The sequence below is a fragment of the Artibeus jamaicensis genome, unplaced genomic scaffold (genome assembly GCF_021234435.1).
Source record: "Artibeus jamaicensis isolate MK-2021 breed Jamaican fruit bat unplaced genomic scaffold, CSHL_Jam_final scaffold_3128, whole genome shotgun sequence".
Lineage (NCBI taxonomy): Eukaryota > Metazoa > Chordata > Mammalia > Chiroptera > Phyllostomidae > Artibeus > Artibeus jamaicensis.
In genome coordinates, this window is record NW_026522036.1 from 1,761,889 (window position 1) to 1,785,904 (window position 24,016).

At 36.6% G+C, this 24,016-nt stretch overlaps 1 pseudogene; it reads right to left on the reverse strand.

The window, feature by feature from the left end:
* Positions 1-1,762: 1,762 nt before the first annotated feature.
* On the reverse strand, positions 1,763-3,034 carry LOC119052916 (60S ribosomal protein L4-like; annotated as a pseudogene).
* Positions 3,035-24,016: the final 20,982 nt, after the last annotated feature.

The window sequence follows — 24,016 nt, forward strand, 5'->3', positions numbered from 1 at the left end:
GATTTCTTGTGTGAGATGATAGAGCTAATAAGTGGCCCTCTGCCACTAGTTCTCGTGTTCACTTAATTACATCAGATTCTCCCACAGGTCGGTCATGGTCACTGGCAGTATTGTCTTTCTGAACATTTGCTACTTATAGGCATCCTCTCTTTTCTAACTTCTTTAATACAGAACTTGAAATAATTTCTAATTATCATGTTGCTTGGGGAAAAAAACTAAAATTGGTAGTCACAAGACTTTAAATGTGGCCTAGGTAATGTGATAAAACATGTGTGATTAAATAAATGTAACCCTTCTGAATCTTGGTTTCTTCATTTGTTCAATTAAAAAAAAATAGTATGTGTTCTACCATACAGGGGTCAAGATAAAAAGAGGTAAAATGTGAATATACCTTCATTTACTGAAATTACCATGTCAGTGTAAATATTGCCATTATTTTGAAAGCACAAGAATGAACCACAGTGAAATGGTGCTTTAGGGGGCCACGTAGTATCAAGTATTTGTTAGAATCCAGATTTCCTCTTCAACCAGGCAAGGTCAGCTTGTCCGAGGCCCAAGCTACTGATGACTCCCGCTGCCCAAGGTGTTTAAGTACAAGAAACAAGTCTCCTTCCTCTGTCCTGCACTGTGTCTTATGTACAGAGAGGACAGGCAAATGCGTGCGGAGTCAAAGGAATTTGATTCCCTGGAGACCAGTCGTATTTCAGCTAAAATAAAACAAATGTTTCTCATCCAGATTCTAATCCAGGTAATGGGTGATATAATAAAAAACAGGAGTGGGGAGGTCTATGGAATAGAAATGGGGAAAAACATACAAAAGGAAGTACTTTTGTCCTCCACGTTAACATTTCCATGTTCAGTATGAATCACCTGGGAAGAAATCATGGACCTAGTGCACACTTTTTCTACCAAGGGGCCTTTTTTTTAAAGATTTATTTATTTATCTTTAGAGGGGAAGGGAAGGAGAGAAATATCAATGTGTGTTTGCCTCTCGTGAGTCCCCTGTTGGGAACTGGCCTGAAACCCAGGCATGTGCCCTGACTGGGAATCAAACTGCGATTCTTTGGTTTGCAGGCCCAAGCTCAATCCACTGAGCTACACCAGCCAGGGCCCAAGGGGCTTTTTATACAATCTCTAAATCAGTCCTATGATTCTAGAAAGTATAGTTTTGTTACAGAGATAAGTGAGATATGATTGCAGGGAACCATGAAAAGTAAAAACAAGATAAATAAAAATTATTGTTGATGTTCACTGCTGATAAATACTGTAGGAGGTCTTACACATATACATACATGTATTATACATAGCCACAATTTTTAAGGTAATCATAATAGTGACCCTAGATGATATTGCAATTAACCCAATTACACAGATGCAAAAGCAGTAAAAGAGGGTAAGTGATTTATCCATGATAATACAACTAGAATATGAAAGACCTGAGATTCATGTCCAAGTCTAGCTAAGACCAACTATGCAAGTTATGCCATAGTGAATGTGTCAAATTTTGTGTTTCTGGTTAAAAGTAACAGCAATGGTACATGGCCTGGATGGGCCATTAACAACTGCTTTTAACTTTAGTTCTTCCCTAAAGAAATAATGTATTTTGAATAGGTTAATGAGAACATTTGTATCACGAGACAAAGTCATGAAATCATTTTTTAGGAGATAGAAAAATTGCCCTTTTTTTGGCCTTTAACTTGTTTTTTATTTAAAACTAGCTGTCCACAGTGATTTGACCTTTATGGAATAAGCAAATTTAAGTTTATGCTGCAGGTTTCTTTTCTTCTGTGGTAGATTTATTTTCTGTAGGCTTCTTCTCAGCGGCTGGTTTGTAGGTAGGTGCACCTTTCCCCCCCCCCCCCACCAAAGGCTTCTTCTGCTTCTTAATGCCAACAGCCTTCTTTCCTTTCTTCCCTACCACAGACCTCTTGCCTAGAGTACCCTTCTCATCTCATTTGGCTCCTAGTGCCGCTGCTGCTCTATCCATCCAGAGCTTGTGATTCTTGGCCTGGCAGAGCCTGGTTTACCGGTGCATGGTCTTTGCATATGGGTTTAGCTTCAACATTATTCTCAGGTTTTTCCGTGGATTCTTCTTCAGGACACTGATGAATCTTCCTGCATGGTGCTCAGAGGGCTCTTTGGATCTCTGGGCTTTCCAGGATTCTGCCGAGGTCTGTATCAAGCATCTTGTGCATGGGAAGGTTGTAGTCACTCTTGAGGGAGGCAGCTCTCTGCCAGGTGCCAGACAGGTCATCTGACTTGCGGAAAGCGCTTTCAGTCCAGATGCTGAAAGGGCCCATGTGCCCACCAGGAGCAGGTTTCAAAATGCTTAGCTTGCTTACATTAAACAGAGTAATTCCAGTTATGTTTCCAAAGGTTTTGAAGATACCAATATCCTCATTATAGATGATACAGGTCCCCTATGCTGGATGCAACAACAGTTTTTCATTTTGCCCTTGCCAGCTCTCATTCTCTGAGAGGCATAGACCTTTTTGATATCATTCCAGGCATTAAGCTTCTTAAGAAGAAAAACACCTCCTTGGTTTCCTTGGAGCTTTCAGCTTTATCTTCAACTACAAAAGGAAATTAAGGAATGACCTCAGTACGATGACCTATGGACATGAACAGTGCTGGTACGGCCAAGGCAGCCAGGGCAGAGCAGATGGCATATCGCTTCTGCATTGTGTTCACTCTGCGGTGCCAGCAGCACCAGATTTTGGTTGGTGCAAACGTGCAGCCCCCACAGCACATATTGCCAAAAGCACCCTGGCCAGAATGATGAGTTCCATCACCTTGAACTCTGGGAATTCAAGCCACAGCTCTGCCAGTACCCCAATTCTCAGCACTGGTTTGATGTCCTGCCAATTCACTGACAGCATAGGGCTGTCTATTGTTTTTGTGCAAATTGGAGTGAACAGAGTTCACAATATCTGGCCGAATGGGAGCCTGAACAAACACAGCAGGTGAAGTGCCATTTTGTCCGGTGATCCTCCTTTTCAGAGGATGCTGATATCAGTGGATGAGTACATGCCATGGCATGGGGAAGAGAGGCCACACTCCTTAGCTCAGTGGCTCCCACAGGGAAAGAAGCAACTTACCACATTTTCTAAACATTTTCAAACTTAAGGTACTCTTTCTGAATTTATGTCATTTAATTTACGTCCTTTCTTTTCTCGCATATATTCATCTAACTATCAAAATTAAGTGTTACTGTGTACCAGCCAGGCGATATCCGGTGCTAAGAACACAGCAGTGAACAAAACATAAAGATCACTGCCATGGTTACCAGAGACAGACACCCATCATGGAAATACATGAGTGCTGGAAGTGGTCAGCAAGCCCTGGGAGATAAGAAAAACCGAGTCTACTTTTCTGATTCTTCACTTATAAGAAACTGCCTTAAGGAAGGGGGTAGTGGTTCTCCACTACCACCAGAATGACACATCTTCTTACTCTCAAAGCTATTGAAGGCAAAATAGAAAAAAAAAAAACCCTGATAGGCTTCTAGGAAGAAATCCCTCCATTTCTTCCTGCCCCAAGAACCAGACAGCGATACACTGATTCTGGAGGAACTAGAGAAAAAAAAAACCATACACATGCCCATGAAAGAGCAGCATTGAATGTGTTTTGATCTCAGGATCTTATAATGGTAAAAAGCCGAGATATTCTTCTTCTAGGTGAGAGAGAGGAGAGTTTGGCTGCCATAAGGATTGAGGGGCAGGAAAGACGACACTCTTAATTCTGAACCATAGGAGCATAAGCCTGGTCTAAGATTGAGACTGAAACAAGAAAACTAAGTAATGTTCCCTGCTTGTACCATGAGCCTAGTGCTGGTAAATAAGCAAAAGCCATTTACAGCCAGGGAAGGGATAGGCAGAGAGACCCTCTCTGTAGTGTCAGGAGTGCTGAAAGCTGAGAATGAAGCTGGGAGACTAAAAAAGTCTTCCCCATCCATGGAAAAATTTGAAGTTGGGGATGCACTGAAAGTAATTATAGTAATAACAATGCTCAAACAGAACTCATTCCAAATATAAATTACCTGACAAGAGAAAAAGCATGGCCATTTTCCAGCCTAAACACTATGAACCTTGATGTCTAGTATTCTTCTACACATAGTGACTGGCATTCAACCAGATACATGAGATACACAAAATATCAAGAGAAAAATGATGCTCATGAACATTTAGTAAATTGAATCTAACAATAAGTAAAATGAATATTCAGGGTGTCAAAGTGATTTTTATCAAAGAAATTCAAGGTTGATTTAACAATAAAAAAACCAAACTATCAGTCACCATATTAAAAGAGTCAAAATTAAAAAAAAATATTATCTCAACAGGTACAGAAAAAACATTTAAAGATACAGTCATGATAAATTCTCAGTCTTAAAGGGTATCCATGAAAAAACATCAGATAATATACTTATTGGTAAAATATTGATTGATTATTCCCCTATTATTAAGAACAATGCAAGGTTAGTTGCTCTTACCATATCCATTCAGTATTGTACTGAGATGATACAAGATGGAGATGATAAGAAAAAAGAAAATAAATAGACTGGAAAGGAAAATTAACATCTTTATTTATTCAATGATGATATAATCATGTATGTTCAAAATATTTTTTAATCTATAAAACAGCTACTAGAACAAGTGAAATTCAATAGTAACTTGCTGACCAAGTGGCTCAGACTTCCAATATAATTACTCCTCTTGCATTGCCATTTCTCCTAAGAGCACACCTTGACCTCATGGGGAGCTCCATCTGAGCATTAGTCAAAGGAAGGAAAATATTCATGCAGGTGGTCCTGTATGGCATATGAGCATTGTTTGAAAGTGGGCTGCTGCAGAATAGTTGCATTACAGAGAGTTCTATAGGATAGTGGGAAAAGAAAATCCTTCTAGTGGCCAGAACTTTAATGAGTGCATTTGGTTTTTTCCTTCCCCTGGAAGGAGAGGTGACCAGAGATAAAGGTCTGCATAAATTCATGGTTCTTAATGGTTTGCCTGATAGTGATGCCGTTGAACAGGACATGACTGAAAAAGTGATGACGGGGCACTGGAGGCAATGAGCATAAACTGTGAGAATATATGTGTCTCAATATAAATGCTCAATATAATTTAGTAATTATGTAAATCAGATGGCCGATTTTGTCCATATTAGTAAGCCCCCTTCCCCAACCATCTCAATGCTTCCTCAATGGTTTATGAGCAGATGAACTTCACAATTATCTGTTGAACATTTATTATGTGGATATGACTATGACAGCAGCAAGAGAAGTCATGTGTGAGATGAACAACACGTGGGCTGATCTGTCTATTGCCATGGGTGAGTATCCAGTCTGCTAACAGTAGAGACCAGTGCTGCACCCTTACTGGAGTTTTATGGTGAGGACCATAAAACCACATAGTGACAGGATGATGACACGAGATACCTTTTATCATAGAAGAAGCATCAACTTGTCCTCATTAAGCAGCTCTTTACTCAGAAAATTGGTTTTCCCTTGCAAGCATGTTTTTGTCAGCATCACCCTCCCTAGTTTATCCACTATGTCACAGTATTCCAAATAACATAAATGTAACAGCTGTAGAGAGATATTCGACTCATGCTCCCAGGATTAACACATCTTACATGTACCCTCTTACTCCAAAGCACCTTTTAAGGATGTAGTTACACCTCAGGTAGTATGGCAACACCTTGAAGAGCTCTGGTTTTATCCTAAAATGCTGCCTATAATCAAGACCTATATATAAAACCATTTCTTTCAACACCAAAATATAAGCATCTAGAAATAAAGAGGTAAAAGTGAGACTGGCTACTCTTGCTCCTAAATGATCCACTTGCAAAAGTTTTATTTTTGTCTTCACTGGAGTTAAAGCTGTATTAAGAGAAGCTATTAATCTGCTGGAGGAAATAGAGGCAGATTTGGAAGCAGTTTCATGAGATTTTCATCTGCTTCGCCAGGATCTTATCTATCACTGGAAATGCTGAAAACCTTTGTGGCTGCTTCCTGGTGACATTTCCTGACATTTGCAATGACTTTCTGGACAGTTTTTGAGAATTGCCTATTCAGTGTGGAAGGAAGCTAGGATCTTTGGTGGCTGCTCTTCTGATCTTCGTTCCCAGCCATTTCAATGGCTGTATAAGCCTATAATTCCATTTTTAACACTTCCTACTTGGAATACTTAGAGTGACTCCTGTGTTCTGCCTGAATTCTAACTTGCACAGGGTTTTCACAATTTAGATATATTCCCAGAGAGAGGAAACAATTCACCAAAGGGGGGGTCCTTGTTAAGAGATTGAAAATTGTACATGCAGTGAATTTGGGGAAGTAAGGAAAGATGTGTAGATAGCCACAAGAAGCCTAGTCCACTGGAATGAAGCCTTAAGGACATTCTCATGTCATGAATAAAGGAAAGTCTTTACTTATGTGAACAGTAATAGTAAATCCTTCCTGTAGAGAGCTATTTAGTCACAAAACATTTCATATACATTAACCTTCTTGGATTCAAGAAGTCTCGTACTGAAGAGGTAAAATGTATATACTCTTTCTCACTTGAGTCTCCCCAGATATCCTTAACTGCACACCATAGCAACCCTGTGAATAGCAAGGCAGGCACTATTATATGGGCTTCTCAGACGATGAAACTGAGGCTGTTAACCGTTAGGTTTATCTCATTCACATAGTGGCTGAGCAAAAGTACACTGGCTATTTACCTTGTGTCAGGAATTGTATTAGATACCAGGGATAAAAGAATAAACAAGACAAATATCTCCATGACCTCATGTTTCTTAATTTAGTGAGGAACATGGACATTAAATAATGGGTTTTAGTATAATAAATACCTCCTGGAAAGGGAGAGCAGGAGGTGCTATGGAGACTTCCACTGTAATGATACTCAGAGAAGGACTCCCTGAGGAGCTAATACCTACACTGTTACTGAGAATTGAAGAATGACAAAGCAGTAGCCCAAACTCACACAGTCAAGAAATTTCTTGACTAGAAATCTCATCAAGAAATATCTTGGAATGCAATTTATCATCCTTGATTACAGCTCCAGTGTCTTCTTTACTACGTAAGGTTGGGGTTGCAACTGCTTTCCTGACTTGGGATAGAAAACCAGGCAGTGATTGTGTCAATCTGAAAACAATGCAAATGTAATAAAGTATCCAATCCCTTATGGCTAAGTTTGTTTGGGTGTTATCTCATTATAAAGAATATGCATCTAAATGGAATATTTAAAATCTATGTGGCAAGGCCTAGGTAGTCCTAATACTTCATAGATCTCTATTTTTTCGAGGCCATGTAAATGAAAACTAAGTTACTAATTGAATTATATGGAATTGCTGATATTTAATAATTTTGAACTAAAAAACGATGGTTTCATATGATTCTCTACCTAATACTAAACTGAAAACTCAGTCCCGGGGTGTTCTAAGCAATTCTTTTAACTGATTTTACAAACATAAGATGTACCTCAATAAAACATAATTGCTGTAAGAAGGAATAAAAAAAGAAGTAAAAAACATAATTGCTGCATATAAAATAGTGTCATACCTAGTAGTCACGAAATCTGGGAGAATTCACAATCTAAAGCTGCTATTATAGTCTTGAAGAGAAAGTACTTTTAAAAAGTTGTCTAGTTACAAATTGACTTGACCAGGTCAATAATTTGAGAACTCAAAAAGATCTACAGGATACAATTGACCATTCTGGTTGAATCAATACCAAATTGACTTTTTTTAAAAAGCCAAATTATAGTGAGAACTATAATGACACTCAGAAGCATACTGTCTAAATGTAAATTGCTTGAAAGTTTGAAATGAGCCATCGTCCGACAATAGAGGGGCAAAGTCTGAAACAAGTAAATATTTTCATCCCTAACATTTGGCATTGAGGAATATTTATTAGCAAATAATGCAGTTTTAACATTTGTATTGAGCTCTGGCCGTTAGCTCAGTTGGTCGGAGTGTTGTCCTGCTACACCAAGGTTGCTGGTTTGATTTCCCATCAGGGCATATATAAAAAACAACCAATGAATGCATAAATGAGTAGAACAACAAATCAATGTCTCTGCCCCTCCTTCCCCCCCTAAAATCAATAAATAAAAACATCAAGACTTATATTGAGGCACTTGCATTAAAATATATTTATGAACTTATTTTACAAACATCATTTTTTCTGAGAAAGTGGAGAAATGTACTTCTACATATTGATGATGAAGTTGACAATGTCTTTGAGGATAGGAATTTGATAAAATGTACTAAAAATCAAAGAAAATTTACACAATACATTTTGAACAGGGATGATAACACCCCCAATGGAGAAATAAATTGATAGGCTGGATTGATTAGTGGAAAGACAAAAATTTTAGTCTTTTAATATATAAAGCACAGAAAATATATATATGAAGGTATACAGAATATTTGATCTGTTAAAATTGCATGAATAAGTGATTTAGAAAAATATCTAAAAAGATCCCCTTGGATAAATAATAAAAAATAGTTGAAAAATACTGGCCTACATCCTTTGAATCAATAGCTAACAAATACAGACATTTTTAGAAATGTATTGAAAATAATTCTAAGGATAGTGTCTAGAATACATGCAGATATAGAGTTAATGTGATACTCATAGCAGTGCTATTTATAATAATGAATAATTAGAAGATACCTAAATTTCTCAAAATCAGAGGATGATTAAATAAATTGTGATGTATTCTTATGATGGAATGATCTGTACTCATTGCAAATGTGGAAGAAATGTATATGATGTAGAATGTGTTTATAATTCTATAATTGAATGAAATTATATACTGTTGTCACTTCATCAAAATATATATTGATATTTTACATATACTATAAAATTGACCTAAAGGAAGGATTCACACCAAAATAATTTACAGTGATTATCAATAAGTAGGAAATTACAACTGTGTTTTCTCCCAACTGTGTTTTCTTTTAACTATACTTCTAACAATTCAATATCCATGTATAACCTTAAAATTTAAACAATATTAAGTGAATTAAAATAAAAAAATTGCTTTTCCTACCCCCTTATTCAACTTTCCAGAGGTGACTACTTTCTACTTTTAAAAAACTATTTGTAAATGAATGGATCAAAAAACTGTGGTACATATACACAATGGAATTCTATGCAGCAGAGAGAAAGAAGGAGCTACTACCTTTTGCAACAACATGGATGGAACTGGAAAGCATTATGCTGAGTGAAATAGGCCAGGCATTGAAGGACAAATACCATATGATCTCACCTTTGACAGGAAGCTAAAGAATAAAACAAACAAGCAAACAGAATAAAAACAAAGACGCTGAAATAGAGAACAAGTGGGCAGCGACCAGAGGGGAGAGGGAAGAGAACTTAAGGGGAAAAAGGGGGAGGGATTTTGAGGAACAAGTATGAAAGACACAGAGATGAGGACTGGGGGGGGGGGGAATGGGAGGGAGGGGGGAGACCAGGCAGGGGGGTGGGGTGGGATGGGAGAAATAGATAAAAAAAAAATGTACTTGAAAAGTAACTAAATAAAATTTAATATTTAAAAAAAAAATTATTTTCCTCTAGGTAATTTATTTAACTTGCTGTTTTCTTTAAATTTTTTTAACCTATTAAGTGTATTTTATTGACTTCTTATAATGATTAAAAATTATCTTCCTTATGTTTCCCTCAATAATCACAAATACTTCCCCTTTCATCAATCGTATCAATATATTAATATGATAAAATTTGAATACTCAGTATTTTGTGCTTAATTTGTATAGTTAAAAATAATGTGCATTGTTGAATTGCATGGTTTACAATGATTTTACTTTCTCTTATTCATACATTTTTCTTGAAGAAAATAATTGTTTTGTTTGTTTTTTAACTTGAGCCTTATCTTCATAAATTCTCTGATAGACATATTAAAGTCCTATCTATATAATCAGATGTTATAACAGATCAGTTTAAATTTTTTCTTGTAGATATCATTTTTGGAGTCTCCCATTTGCCTCTATTAATTGTTATTAAGTGTTTGGCATTATACATGGCTATTTTCTTGGAACCGTTGTATTTCTATCTTGGAATTTTCCTTTATTTTCTCCTACTTTAAATAATTTTTTCTCAACTTCTTAGTTTGCTGCTTTGTGTTAATAAAACAACTTTTTGTTGCTTCATGCCAAAGGGCATATAGGAAATAAATTTGTTGAAACTATTCATATCTAACAATGTTGTAATTCTGCTCATACATTTGATTGACACTTTGGATAGACATATCATTTCAGAGTTTTGAAGTAACTCTTCCTCAGTACTTTAAAGACAATGTTTAACACTCCTGGGGTCAAAAAATAACCCAGTGGCATTATAATTATGGATATGTTGCATCACAATTTTTATGTCTAAGAAATCTTTAGAGTGAATGTTCTCTTTGTCCTTTGTATTCTTAAATATCATATAGTGTACCTTGCTGAGAGATTTTTTCCCACTTAATATCATGGGTATTTAGCAGGTTTTTATCCTGAAAAAAATTATGTCTCAGTTATAAAAAACTTTATTTCTATCTTTTCTAGAATTCTTATTTGAGTTGAATGGCATACCTCTTGAATTGAGCCTTCTTTTTCTTATTTAATGCCCATGTCTTTTAAAATTTTTTCTGATTACTGGGAGGTTTCTTCAAGTATATCTTCCAGTTGTCAGTTGACTATTTTAGTCTGCCCTCATAATTCTTAACCCAAGTTTCTCCTTTTTACACTATGTTTCTATTTTAACACATATTCTTCTTACCTTTTATATTTCTAAAGATATAAAGATTAGTATTTAAAGTTATCTTCTGCTTTCTATATTTTTTCTTCTTTACATCTTTTTCTATTTTCTGTCTCTTTTAGGTTAGAAACTTTCTTGTAAAATTTAGAAAATATATCTAGTTATAATTAAAATTTAGTTGCTAAAAATTTTTAAAACATTTATTTATTTATTTATTGTTCAAGCACAATTGTCTCCAATTATACCCCACTACTACCCCTGACCCCAGTCATCCCCACCTCCCACCTTCAATCCTACACCCCCTTTGGCTTTGTCCATGTGTCCTTTATACATATTTATTGTTACTTCCCCCCTTTGTCCCTATGATCCCCTCCTACCTCCCCTATGGTAACTGTCAGTTTGTTCTTTATTTCAATATCTCTGGTTATATTTTGCTTGCTTGTTTGTTTTGTGTTGCATCCGTCGTCACAAGAAACAGAGGTTCGGAGACTTTCAGAATTTTCAAGATGTTACTTTATTGGCCAAGTTTTACCTGTGCAGGGGCGAGTTCTCTGAGTGTCCAAGGACACTATGCTCAGGAGAGCTGCAGATGAGAGCCGCGCCCCAGGGCTTACAGCTATGTCCTTATATAGGGGTATGCAAGCAAGCTTTGAACAGAAGCAGATGTGGCTGTTAGCTATTGGCTAGCTCTAAACAGCTGATTGCCATTGGCTTATTAGGGATGTGGCTGTTAGCCATTGGCTAGCTCTAAACAGCTGATTGCCATTGGCTTATTAGGGAAATTCAAAAGGCTCTTTGTGTAGTTGGCGGTTAGCCCTTTTAGGAAGTAAAAATTTCCCTGTTCCTGGTCAGCCTAACTTTATCCGGGGCTCGTTCGGGATTGTCCCTTTTCAACATCTGTTTTGGACCTCAACATTTTGTTGATTAGGTTCAACTTATAGGTGAGATGATATGGTATTTGTCTTTCACTATCTGGTTTATTTCACTTAGCATAGTGCTCTTCAGATCCATCCATGCTAACTCAAAGGGTAGGGGCTCACTCTTTCTTTCTGCTACATAGTATTCCATTGTGTAACTGTACCATAGTTTTTTGATCCATTCATTTGCTGATGGGCACTTAGGTTGCTTCCAGCACTTAGCTATTATAAATTATGCTGCTGTGAACATTTGGGGTGCATAGGTTCTTTTGGATTGGTGTTTCAGGGATCTTAGGATATAGTCCCAGCAGTGAAATTGCCAGGTCAAAAGGCAGTTTCATTTTTAGTTTTCTTAGAAATTCCATACTGTTTTCCATAGTGGTTGGACTAGTCTGCAATCCCACTAATAGTGAACTAGGGTTCCCTTTTCTCCATGACTTTGCTATCACTTGTTTGTGGAGAAGGCTTTTATAAGATCTCTATGCTTTGCTATAGCTACTTGACTCATAAATGGGCAGAGGACTAGCTGTTTGTTATATTACTTCTAAATGTATCAGTGGGTAATTTTTCTTGATAATACCCTTAGTTTTGTTTTTGGTTTTGTTTTTTTCTAGAAGTGAGGAATAGCCAGGGATCTAAGACCAGAACTGGGAAAGTGAGTCAGGGTCACTGTTTACTGTGCACAGTTTCAGTTAATCCCTGTGTTTTCAATGAAACATTGGCTGTCTTTCTTTCAATCAGGCCGAGTATCACATACACCATAGCATCTCTGGTTCTCACCTTGGAGGGAATAAACTCTCTGCCTTTCATTTAGGTGGCAGAGAGGATCTGGTTTCTAACAACTTCTTATGCAAATTTTCAATATATTATCTTATTTATGATCTCATCATATTTCCTTTCATTGAGAAACAACTGGGACCTTCCTGAGTTCTAGCATCCGGGAGGAAAGATTAACTTGTTTTTTGCTGACTTCTTCATTTTTTTGGCACACCTAAGATCCAAGAAAGTTAAATGCTAACTATATATTTTTGTCTGCTCCCTTTCCCATGGTAGGTTATACCACTGCAGTTTCTTTAGTATTATTTTGGTGGGGTTGAAAAAGAAACTGAGATAAGAGCCTCTCTTTAATTTATTACACTTATCCTGAAGTTCTTCATAATATTTTTTAAAATTTTTCTCCAAGGAATATGTTTTAGTTTGATAATCATGGCAATAATCAATACAAATAAAGATAATCCAGCCCTGGCTGGCATGGCTCAGTGGATTGAGCGCAGGCCTACAAACCAAAGGATCTCAGTTTGATTCCCAGTCAAGGCACATTCAAGGCACATGCCTGGGTTGCAGGCCAGTTCCCAGCAGGGGATGCACAGGAAGCAACCATACATTGATATTTCTCTCCCTCTCTCCTTCCCTTCCCCTCTAAAGATAAATAAATAAGATCTTTTTAACCAAAGACCTACATCCAAGATTGCTCTATCCAGCAAAGCTTTCATTTAGAATGGAAGGGCAGATAAAGTGCTTCTCAGATAAGATCAAATTCAAGGAGTTCATCATCACCAAGCCCTTATCATATGAAATATTAAAGGGACTTATCTAAGAAAAAGAAGATAAAAAAGATGAACAGTAAAAGGACAGCAAACTCACAGTTATTAACAACCACACTTAAAACAAAAGCAAACTAAGAGGACAGCTAGATCAGGAGCAGAACCATAGAAATGAAGATCACATGGAGGGTTAGCAACAAGGGAGTGGGAGAAGGAGAAGGGGGAGAAGGTACAGAAAATAAGTAGCATAGACAGTAGGTAGAAAATAGATAGGGGGAGGGCAAGAATAGTAGGGGAAATATAGAATCTAAAGAACCTGAGACACGTGGTCATAAACTAAAGGGGGGGTAATGGTGGGGGAGGGTGTGTGCAGGGTGGAGGGGAATGAAGGGCAAAATAGAACAACTGTAATGGCATAATCAATAAAATATATTTAAAAAAATTTATGCACAAACAAAAAAATAGACAGGGAGAGGTTAAGAATAGTATAGGAAATGGAGAAGCCAAAGAACTTACAGGTAGGACCCATGGATATGAACTAAGAGGGGCAATGCTGGAGGCAGGAGGGTACAGGATGGAGGGGGATAAAGGGGAGAGAAAAATGGGACAACTGTAATAGGATAATCAATGAAATATACTTCAAAAATTAAAAAAAGTCAAAAAAAGATAATCCTGTTTCACTTCATATAACACCTTCTACCACCCCCAATATGTCTGGGAAACCATAAATAAAGGTAGAGATAATCTCTGGACATGATCATTGTAGCAACCAATTACTGTCTTCATTATAACTGGGCCTTTCTTCTCCACTCTCTCATTGATTGGACCCTGCACTGTGTTTGTCTCTGCTACCAGGACCATTAGTTATCCTTGATATTCTGAGTTCTTCTAATGCTCTATTATTGCTGACCCTTTATTATGCTAACTGTGCCCCACTTTTATAACCTTCCTTATCCTCATCTCAGATCCCTGCCTGCTTCCCACAACTCGTTACTGCCCTTGCACCAAATTAGGATTTCCATGTTAGTACAATATCCACTGATGTAGAGTGATACAAGACTAGTGAGTATAGGACCAACATGGAAAGTTCATTTTGCATGATGTTGTATTATGAGAACTCTTGTGTATCATTAAATCATTGCTATTTTCATAAAATCATATCATTTAAGTTATCATATGTGCTACTTGGTAAGATGTGGTATTTTGTGTATATTTGCAGTATACTTAGAAAGATTATTCATTCACCTTTTTTCTTTAAGCTTCTTAGAAGTTATTATTATTTTATTTACCTGACATTGAAATATTAAACATTTTTTGTGGGCTCTGCTGAACACACTTTATGTGCATTTGTATAAATTTTAAATACAAGAATTTTTTATCAGCTTCAGTTTAATCAGAATGAGAGAATTTAGTATAGGCAATTCAAGTAAAAATTAGCTATTAAAATATATGGGAAGAACTATGAATGAAAAGGGAGAGTCACCAGCAGATTCTAGGTTATCAGCCTATTTCAGGAGTCAAAGCAAATTTCCAATAATTGTTTTGGCTGCCTACAGTATTGAAGTGGATTATACACAACAGGGTGCCAGAAAGGCCTGCTCATGAAGCCTACAAACTTACTGTTGTGAAACGAGCAATAGCTTCTGTGCCTAGGTCTCTTACAGATAACTGTCAGTGATGAAACCCTTATTTCACAGTGTTCCATGCAATTCTCCAGAGAATTCCCCGCGGTACAAGGTTTAGAACCTGGGCTTTCATATTCAAAGCTTGTTCACATTAGTGTTCCAGTGGTGTCCTCCTGTGGAATTGCAGCTCGTGATACACAGAGCTCTCAAGGGACTGATGTATCAATTAGAACACCAGACTCTTAACTTACAGTAAAGGAAGAGCTAATATCACCAGTCCAAGCTTTACCTGAAACCCCCATGAGCAAGCTGCTCAGGAAGCCACATTATCAGAAGGTTGCTGGTTGAGCATGAAATCAACAAGGGGAGTTAATTACAGGATTTGAATATTTACTGGCAGGAGGCTGAGATAGCCTGATGTATCTATTGTAACAGTAAAGATATAGATACATGCATTCAGAAAAATCCAGTAATCAAACTGACTCCTTTGAAGGGTGCCTGCAAGACACTCTGCCAACATTAGGTTTCACAGACAGTTTAAAGGTTTCATCAAGAGTCTTTCTGATTGACATATTTTTGTTGTTGTTAATCTGTTGAATAGGTTTGATTTCAACTTTTTCTATTGCTGAAGAAAAATTTTTTGGAGAAGTGTTTGGGGACAATTAGTTTATTCTTATTTCTTTTCTTTTTCAATGAAACTGGGAAGCCCTGCTCTCATCTGTGTCTGCAACAGATACTAAAAATGAAGTTTGTATCTAGTATCTCACATAAACTTTTATGATGGCTTGTATTGCACATTTTAACTTTCAATTACTTATAAGCCTCTCTTCCCTTGACTGAGTATTTTGAAGAGGGAAACATGTCTCATTCACTTTTATTTTGTACATACAGATGCTTAAAAAGTTGACTGAATGAATAACTAAATGGCTGAGTAATATCCCACACAAGAAGTGGAGGCAGGTTAGTGCGTTCATATGCTTACCTTGGAAGGTGTTGAAATAGAAGTTGGATGAACATTTGTTAAAGATTCTATTGGGACAAGCCCAATGTCCATGTTCATGTTTAATTTTTGTGAATATTTGCAAGATTCTCAATTATCTTACAAATGCCAAGGAAATCTAATAGTCAGTTTAGGTAGGGACAGTGGCTGGTCAGGAATGGTGACACACTGGAAAAGAAGTGGCTAACACTCTCCAACACTAAGTAACTACTTGTTTTATTGAATTTATTTACACTTTTCAGTTTGTTGATATAGGATTGACATATTAGCATTTTGTAAATTTAAGTGGCACAGTGGGATCATGTGTATAATGCAAAGTGATTCTCACAATGATAGTTTAATACATCAGTCCCCCCATACAATTACCTTTCTGTGTGTGTACAGTGAGAACATTTAACATATGCTCTCTTAGCAACTTTCAAATAAACAGTTCAGTACTGTTCACTTTTCACTGTGCTGTACATTAGATCCCTAAAACTTATAAGTAAAAGTGTGTACCCTTTAGCCAACACCTGTGCATTTTTCCCATCCCAGGTCTTGGCAACCACCATTCCCATTCTACTCTTATGTTTTCAGCATTTTTGGATTGCACATATAAATGAGATCACACAGTACTTTATTTCTCTGACTATTTCACTTAGCATAAGGTCCTCAAGTTTTATCCATGGTGTTGTGAATGGCAGGGTTACATTCTCTCTCATGGCTGAATTATACACACATACACACACACTTTCTCTATCAACTCATCCATGAATGAGCTCTCAGGTGGTTCCCCGTCTTCACTAGTGTGAGCAGTGCTGCAGTGAACATGGGAGTGTAGATACATCTTCACGATAACCTCCATACTGTTTTCTATAGAGGCTTTACCAATTTACATTCCACCAACAGTGTACAAATGCTTCCTCTTTCTTTCACCTTCTTGCCACCGCTGATATTTTGTGTTTTGATAATAGTCAGACTAACAAGTGTGAGATGATACCTCATTTGTGTGTTGATTTTCATTTTCCTAGTGACTAATGATATTAAGCATCTTTATGTACTTGTTGGCAATTTGTATGTTTTGTTTTGAACAATATCTATTCAGTTCATTTGCCCAGTTTTAAAACATATTATTTGCTTTCTTTTGCTATTGAATTGTATACATTCTTCATATATTTTGGATATTAACTACTAATCACATATATGATTTGAAAATATTTTCTCCAATTCCATAGTTGCATTTTTTTTATTGTTTCTTTTACTCTGCAGAAACTTTTTAGCTTGATGAAGTTATACCTGTTGATTGTCACTCTTGTTTCTTAGGTCTTGGTGCCATATCCCCCAAAAATCATTGCAAAGACTACTATCAATAGCTCTTCTTTTCTTTCAGGAATTTTTTGGTTTCATGTCTCATATGTACACTTGTTTCTCTTAGAAATGAGTAAATCACATTTAAGTCTTTATTTTAAATTAATTTTTTGTGAGTGGTATGAGATAGAGATCTAGTTTTATTCTTTTTTATGTGAATTTCCAGTTTTCCTAACATTTATTGAAGAGACTATCTTTTCCCCATTGTGAGTTTTTTCTTAATTTATTTATTTTTAGAGAGAGGGGAAAGAAATGAGAAAGAGAGGGAGAGAAACATCAATGTGTGGTTGCCTCTCATGTGTCCCCTACTGGGGACCTGGCCTGCAACCCAGGTATGTGCCCTGACTGAGAATCGAACTGGTGACTCTTTGCTTCACAGACCCATGCTCAGTCCACTGAGCTACACCAGCCAGGGCCTATTGTGAGTTTTTGGCTTCCTTGTCAAATATTATTTACCATGTATGTGTGTGTTTATTTCCAGACTCTGCATTCAGTTTCATGGATCTATGTGTCTGTTCCTATGCCAGTACTATGTGATTTTGACTACTATAGCTTCATAATGTTTGAAATCGGCAAATAGGTTGCCACTAGCTTTGTTTTTTTCTTAAGATTGCTTTGGCTACTTAGGGTCTTTGTAGCCTTGTATGAATTTTAGCATCGTTTTTTCTATGTCTGTGGAAAATGCCATTGGAATCTATATATAGGGATTACATTGAATTTATGGATGACTTTACGTAGTATTGACATTTTAACAGTATTAATTCTTCTAATTCATTGTTTTGCATTTTCTTTTTCTTTTTTTTTTTTTGTTCCTTCAGTGTCTTGTACTTTTCAGTGGAGAGACCTTTCACCTTTCTGGTTAAATTTATTCCTAAGCATTTTATTGTTTTTGATACATCATCATTTACATATTATCAATGCCTGCTTTACACAACAACAGAGTTCAGTCATTGCAACAGTGTATAGAGCAAAAATGAAAATTATTAATATCTGACCTTTCAAAGAAAATGTGTGCTGACTTCTAAACTAAACTAGAGTAATCATTTCAGTCTAGATACAAAAAAGTAGTGGGTGAGTTAGTGACTGAGTACCTCAGATGAGATAGAGCTGGCTTCATTAAGCAGATGAGTGTCCTGAAACATAAGTCTACATAATAATATGCCTGGGGAGATCATGATGTTCCAAACAGATGACAGGACACTGGAATGGTTTAGGATATTTTTTAGATAGAGTGTACATCTAAAAACAGAGAAAGGGCCAATAAAGCGAGGATAACAAGAACCTAAGGGAGACGGTGGAAGATGCATGGACTTCAGGCTGAAATCATGATGTTGAAACTTACTAGCTGCAAAACCCTGGGCCAGTAATTTAGCCTCACTCTATGTCAGCATGCTCACCTGCAAGCTGAAAACAATCACATGTACTTCATATGATTATGATGAGGACTCATTTATATGTGAAACATCAGTGAATTTTTCCCTTCCCTCGTTGTACTCTATCCCTCTTGCCTTTCTGGAATCATTTCTGCATTTCTTCCATGTCTACACTTCTCATGTGTTGGGAGCAGAAGGTGTAGACACCAAAGAGGTGCAGGATGCTCTGTAAAATCAATATGAGGCAGAGGAGAGAGCAAGAGAGGGGCACTGAATCATCCAGGGCCATTTGGAGGGGAGAAACAGCTTAGAGCCCAACTTGAGAATCTCTTACTTTTCTACAGCTCTGCACCTCCTCCTAATTGACTTTCTCCAGACTTCGTACTCTCTTATTGCTAATTCCTATCAATTTGTTCCCCACTACTAACCCCAGGTTTTATTCAAGTTTCTTCACAGCAATTGACTAGCTCTGTTTTAGATTACTTCCCCTGGGTACAACAACTCTCATTACTCCCCAACTTGAATCTTGTTATTGTAAGGTTTGCCGAGGATAAAAATGTACATTCTGTCCTTTCTTGCATTTTGTTTCTCTTGAGAGACAATATTTGGGCCTGAGACAGCATTTCAAATAAACAATCTTGCTATGTCTTCTGAATTTGGACAACATCCACATTTACAGCTTCATCACTAGACTACAAACAAACCAAAAGAAGGTACCTGGATCCTGGCTTTCTCCTTTGGCAGTCGCTGCTGCATCTGCTAAGTGCAGAGGGTCAGGCATCCTTGCAGACTTGCACTAACGTTGCAATGAGAGCAGGACCAGGGAATTATTTTTAGAATCTAAAATTAATTTTATAGTCAAATGATAGCTGTTTTTAAAAACAACATTTAAAATTATACTAGATGCAAGAAAGGAAAACATCTCCTCATTGTGTATTTACACAGTTAGAAATATGTATACAGAAGTAGCTCAGTTTTTCAGTATGTTTATGGAAAAGTCGAGCATCAGGCTTATTTTTCAGCTTTTTGATATGGGCTAACGTCAAAAACATTTTATTTTCTCACAAAACCCACTGAGACTTTTTTAGGTATATAAAATAAGAGGATAGTGTTGGAGAACATGGGGAATCTGGCTTTTCTCTTTAATATTTTCTTTTACTTTACTTACTACCAGATTAGATGTACACTTCACTTACCTATTCCATCAACAGGTTTTTCTGTGTTTGTTTCTTAGGATCTACTCTGTGCAGGACAAGGCGGACACATAGAGCACTTTTGGGGTTCTTGAAGTCTGGCATAGTAGACAGACTTTACATATATAATTCATTGCAATGATAGCCTAAGTACAGTCAATACGAAAGCATAAAACAGAGGCTTTCTTCCTCTTCCTCTCCCTGATTGAGAGAAAGTTTTCCTGAGGAAATGATCTTTAAGCAGACCCTGAAGGGTAAGCAACTGGGGATTAGAACATTTGCTGTAAGCAGCTTTCCAGGCATGAGGAAGAGCAATATGTCTGCAGGCCCATTGGACACCTGGGTTCTAAGGCGAGGAGAGTGGCAGGGGAGAAGCCACAGGCCAGGACGGCATGGAAGGCTATACAGAGAAATCGGATGTTCTTTATGTCGTTACTACCTTTCATTTCTGTAGTGTTTGCCATTCTCTAAGTAATTCACAAAATGCCATTTGGTTGACCCACATCTTGTGGGTTTGGGGGAGATGATCAAAGGAGAGAGTAGAGAGCCTTCCAGATTTGAAATATAAATCTAGTTGCTTGAAAAAACTTTTTAGCCAATCTATTTTTAATTTTGAGAGCACGTTGTGTGAGAAATATGTAGAACATGGGTTAGTCCTAATTTTTAGTGCTCTGTTCTCTGTAATAATAAGTAACATTTATGTCTAAGTACTTTATGCATATTAATATATTGAATACTCTTCTTAGAAGGAAGGTACTATCATTATCCACCATTTTACAGAACAGAGAAGGAGACATGTGCTCAAGGTTGCACCTCATATCAGAGGTGAAACTTACAGTTTTGGTTTTTGCTCCTGTCTAAACTCTAATGCTTTGCTTTTTGTTAGCAACCTTGTCCGTATATCTTCACACAAAGGATTATTCTAGGTGCTTCTGTAAAGTGTCAGATATTCTTTTAGAATAGAGCTTTCACTTAACCTGAAGAAGGAGAGTTTGGCACGTAATGTATATATGCATTGATATTAGTATCGAGGTGAATTATAGTTGATTTACTTGTCAAAGAGAAGATATATTTTTGTAAGTGCCCTAGGTTAAGTTATAGAGGTGTGTACTTAGAAATAAAAATTGATTATTCTCTCTTCTGAGTTGTACTTTTAATATAGAAGCATAATATTCTTCTTTTATTTCTGGGGTTCTCTGTGAGTCAGAGGTAATTCCAAGATCTCATGGATTTTCTATTTTGGGACACATTACAACGTACTCCTAAACAATATAAATCATTCTTCCCTACCTTCCAGTGACTCCTTACAAACTGTCAATTTATATATGTATAAAGTTCAGCAGAGTACAGATGTTTTTATTAACAGTTCACCAGTTTAGTCCTGGCCAGTGGGTCTTGGTTGAAGCATGGTCCCATAACTGAAGGGTTGTGTGTTTGATTCCTGGTCAAGAAACATAACTAGGTTGTGGGTTCAGTCCCTGATCTGGGCACATATTCCTGGTTTGGGCACATAAGATGCTCAGTTTGGGTATGTATGGGAGACAACCAATCAATATTTCTTTGGTCTCATTGATTTTTCTCTCTCTCCCTCCCACTCTCAAAGCCCTGAAAGAACACCCTTAGGTGAGAGTTAATAACAAGAAAGAAAAAAAAGAAAACTTTACAAGGTTAGAAAAAGAATGTGATTGAAACTCTGTATTATTATGGGTCTCTGCAATTATAGAAAATAATTTTACATTTATATAGTCAATCATTATTTGATCAACAAATATTTATTAAGCAGCTACTGTTATAGATCCCTGTGAAGACTGCAGAATTTATGATGATCAAAACAGTTATGGTCTCTCACTTTATTGAGATTCAAATTCAGTAGAAAATGTAGACATTAAACAATTATTAGTATAGTAACTAGTAAACTGAAATACACAGAACATAACATAAAATTATCAGATCTCAGTCTTTTTTACCTTTAATATTCTATTATTCTATATCTCGACTATGCACAAGTAAGGAAACATGTGTTCTCATCCTGGGTCTGTTACTGAGTTTTCGTGCAACCTGAGGAAAGCCAGGGAGTTAGAATATTCAAGACATGGGGATTATAATGTAATTCCTGTACTCCATTCCCCCCATTTACACAATGCAGACAGGAGTGTGCAGGTTGATCTAAATTAATGGTTCTCAAACTTGTATTTCTTTAAATAAGTTTCAGATTCCAATGAGTGTACATCAAAATAAGCTGGGAGAATATTAAAACATAGGTTGGTGATCCCTTTACCTTCTCCATAGTTTCTGACTAAGAAATGATGACTCTCTGGCTACTGAGAGTGTTGCTTTTTAAACAAGTTCCCAGGTGATGATGACGATGCTGTGTTGGGACTGCACCTTGGGAACCACTGGCCTAGACAATCTTGAAAAATATTTTTATCTCTGAAGTACTATATACTGGGCGAAGTAAAGTTATATGAAGGAGCTTCCATAACTTTGTATTTTGGTAACTATTCTCTCCTATGGAGTTTATTGTGAAGTTTTTTAAGGTTCTATTTGTTTGATAATTCTAATAATATTTTAAACTATTAGGAATGGTTACAGAGAGTCCCAGAACTCAATGCAAATAATATGTACTTCTCAAATCCTTGAACCCACAAGTTCTTGAACAGGTATTTTGAAGGCAATCCAGCTCGTGTCAACTTCATTATTTTATAATATGAAGATTCTCTAGTTGTAATTATTTATGCCAATGATAATGAACAAAAACATAATATTTGGTAGCCCCAGGGAGAAGAAAAGAGTTGAAGTAAGAAGAAGCATTTCTAAGTTGATATAAAAATATTTTCAAAATCTTTAAGTCAAAGTATTTTAAGTATTTCAACATACTTTATGAAACTTCTTTAAAATATATGTGAGGATACAGTAGTAAAAATTTTGAAGAATGAACAAAAATAATTTTTTCTTCATAATTGGTAGTGAAAGGGGAGTTACAAATCTACAACAATAAAATAAAATAAAATAAAATAAAATAAAATAAAATAAAATAAAATAAAATAAAATAAAATAAAATAAAATAAAATAAATCTACACAGACCTAAGGTTCAACTTTTCTGGCAGGTTCTACATCAAATAAATTAATAATCAATATGTGTTTATCAGAAGCATACTATGTTAAACACAGATAGCATGGTAAATCACTATTTGGGTACTAATTTTCTGTTTCTAAATTGAGAAGTCAGGAATTAATGATGTCTAATAACACTTCTGGCTTTAAATTATTACTATCCTTTGTGTTAGACATGAGGGGATTAATATTTATTTATTGAATTGTGTCATATTTGATGATAAGCCTGCTGGCCAGCAGCTGTTGAACAAAATGTTTCTGGCAAGAATTCAGGTAATGGTGTACAAATTATTGTAAATTCCATCCTCCTGCGGGGATGAAGGCATCATCTCTGCCCTTCTTTCCCTCATTTAGAGCTTTCCTCTCTCTGTTTCTATATAGCTATTATGAACAGATTAAAATCTAATACAGATTTGAACTTGAATGCTTTGTTTGCTAGACTATGAGGAAAGCCACACTTGGAAAAATAACTTAAAAAAAAAACATTTAACAAAATAGCATGGCCTTCTGACCTCTTCATTTGGGAAATAGAATTACCTGGAATAGCTGAGCATTTATATTATTTCATAGACTGACCAAATGCATGTTAGAGGAAATGGAAGACTTTGGCACAGTACAAATCAAGCTAAAAAAGGTAGAAGATCATTGAATGTCAGAGTTGTAAAGAATATTAAAGATCATAATAATCAAGACTTTCATTATATAAGTGAGATAACTGAGGCTCATAAAGTTTTATGATCTTTCTAGAATCATAATATGTTTTAATGGGCTAACTCACCTCACCTCTGACTCTACACAGAGGCAGAACCATAATTATTTAAATCACACTAACCCAAAAAGATGGTGTAGCTACTTAATGGTGTAGACCACTCTGCCTAGTTTTAGGAATTGTATCTTGATCCCTTGTGGCTAAGGGCCAGAGGGACAAACTCTGGAATGCCAGCCACAGGAGACAAAGCTTGTCTCTGGTAGCAAATGCTGCCTCAGTTTCTCTCCCTGCCCCCAAAGCTTGGTCAGAAATCAATGATGGGTAAGACCCCTCACAGCTGGGGGCAACCTAAGCCAGACTTGATCACTTGGGAGGCCTTCATGGAAGGACTCGGGGGGGGGGGGACTGCAACAAAGAGCAATGGACTCTTACCCCCC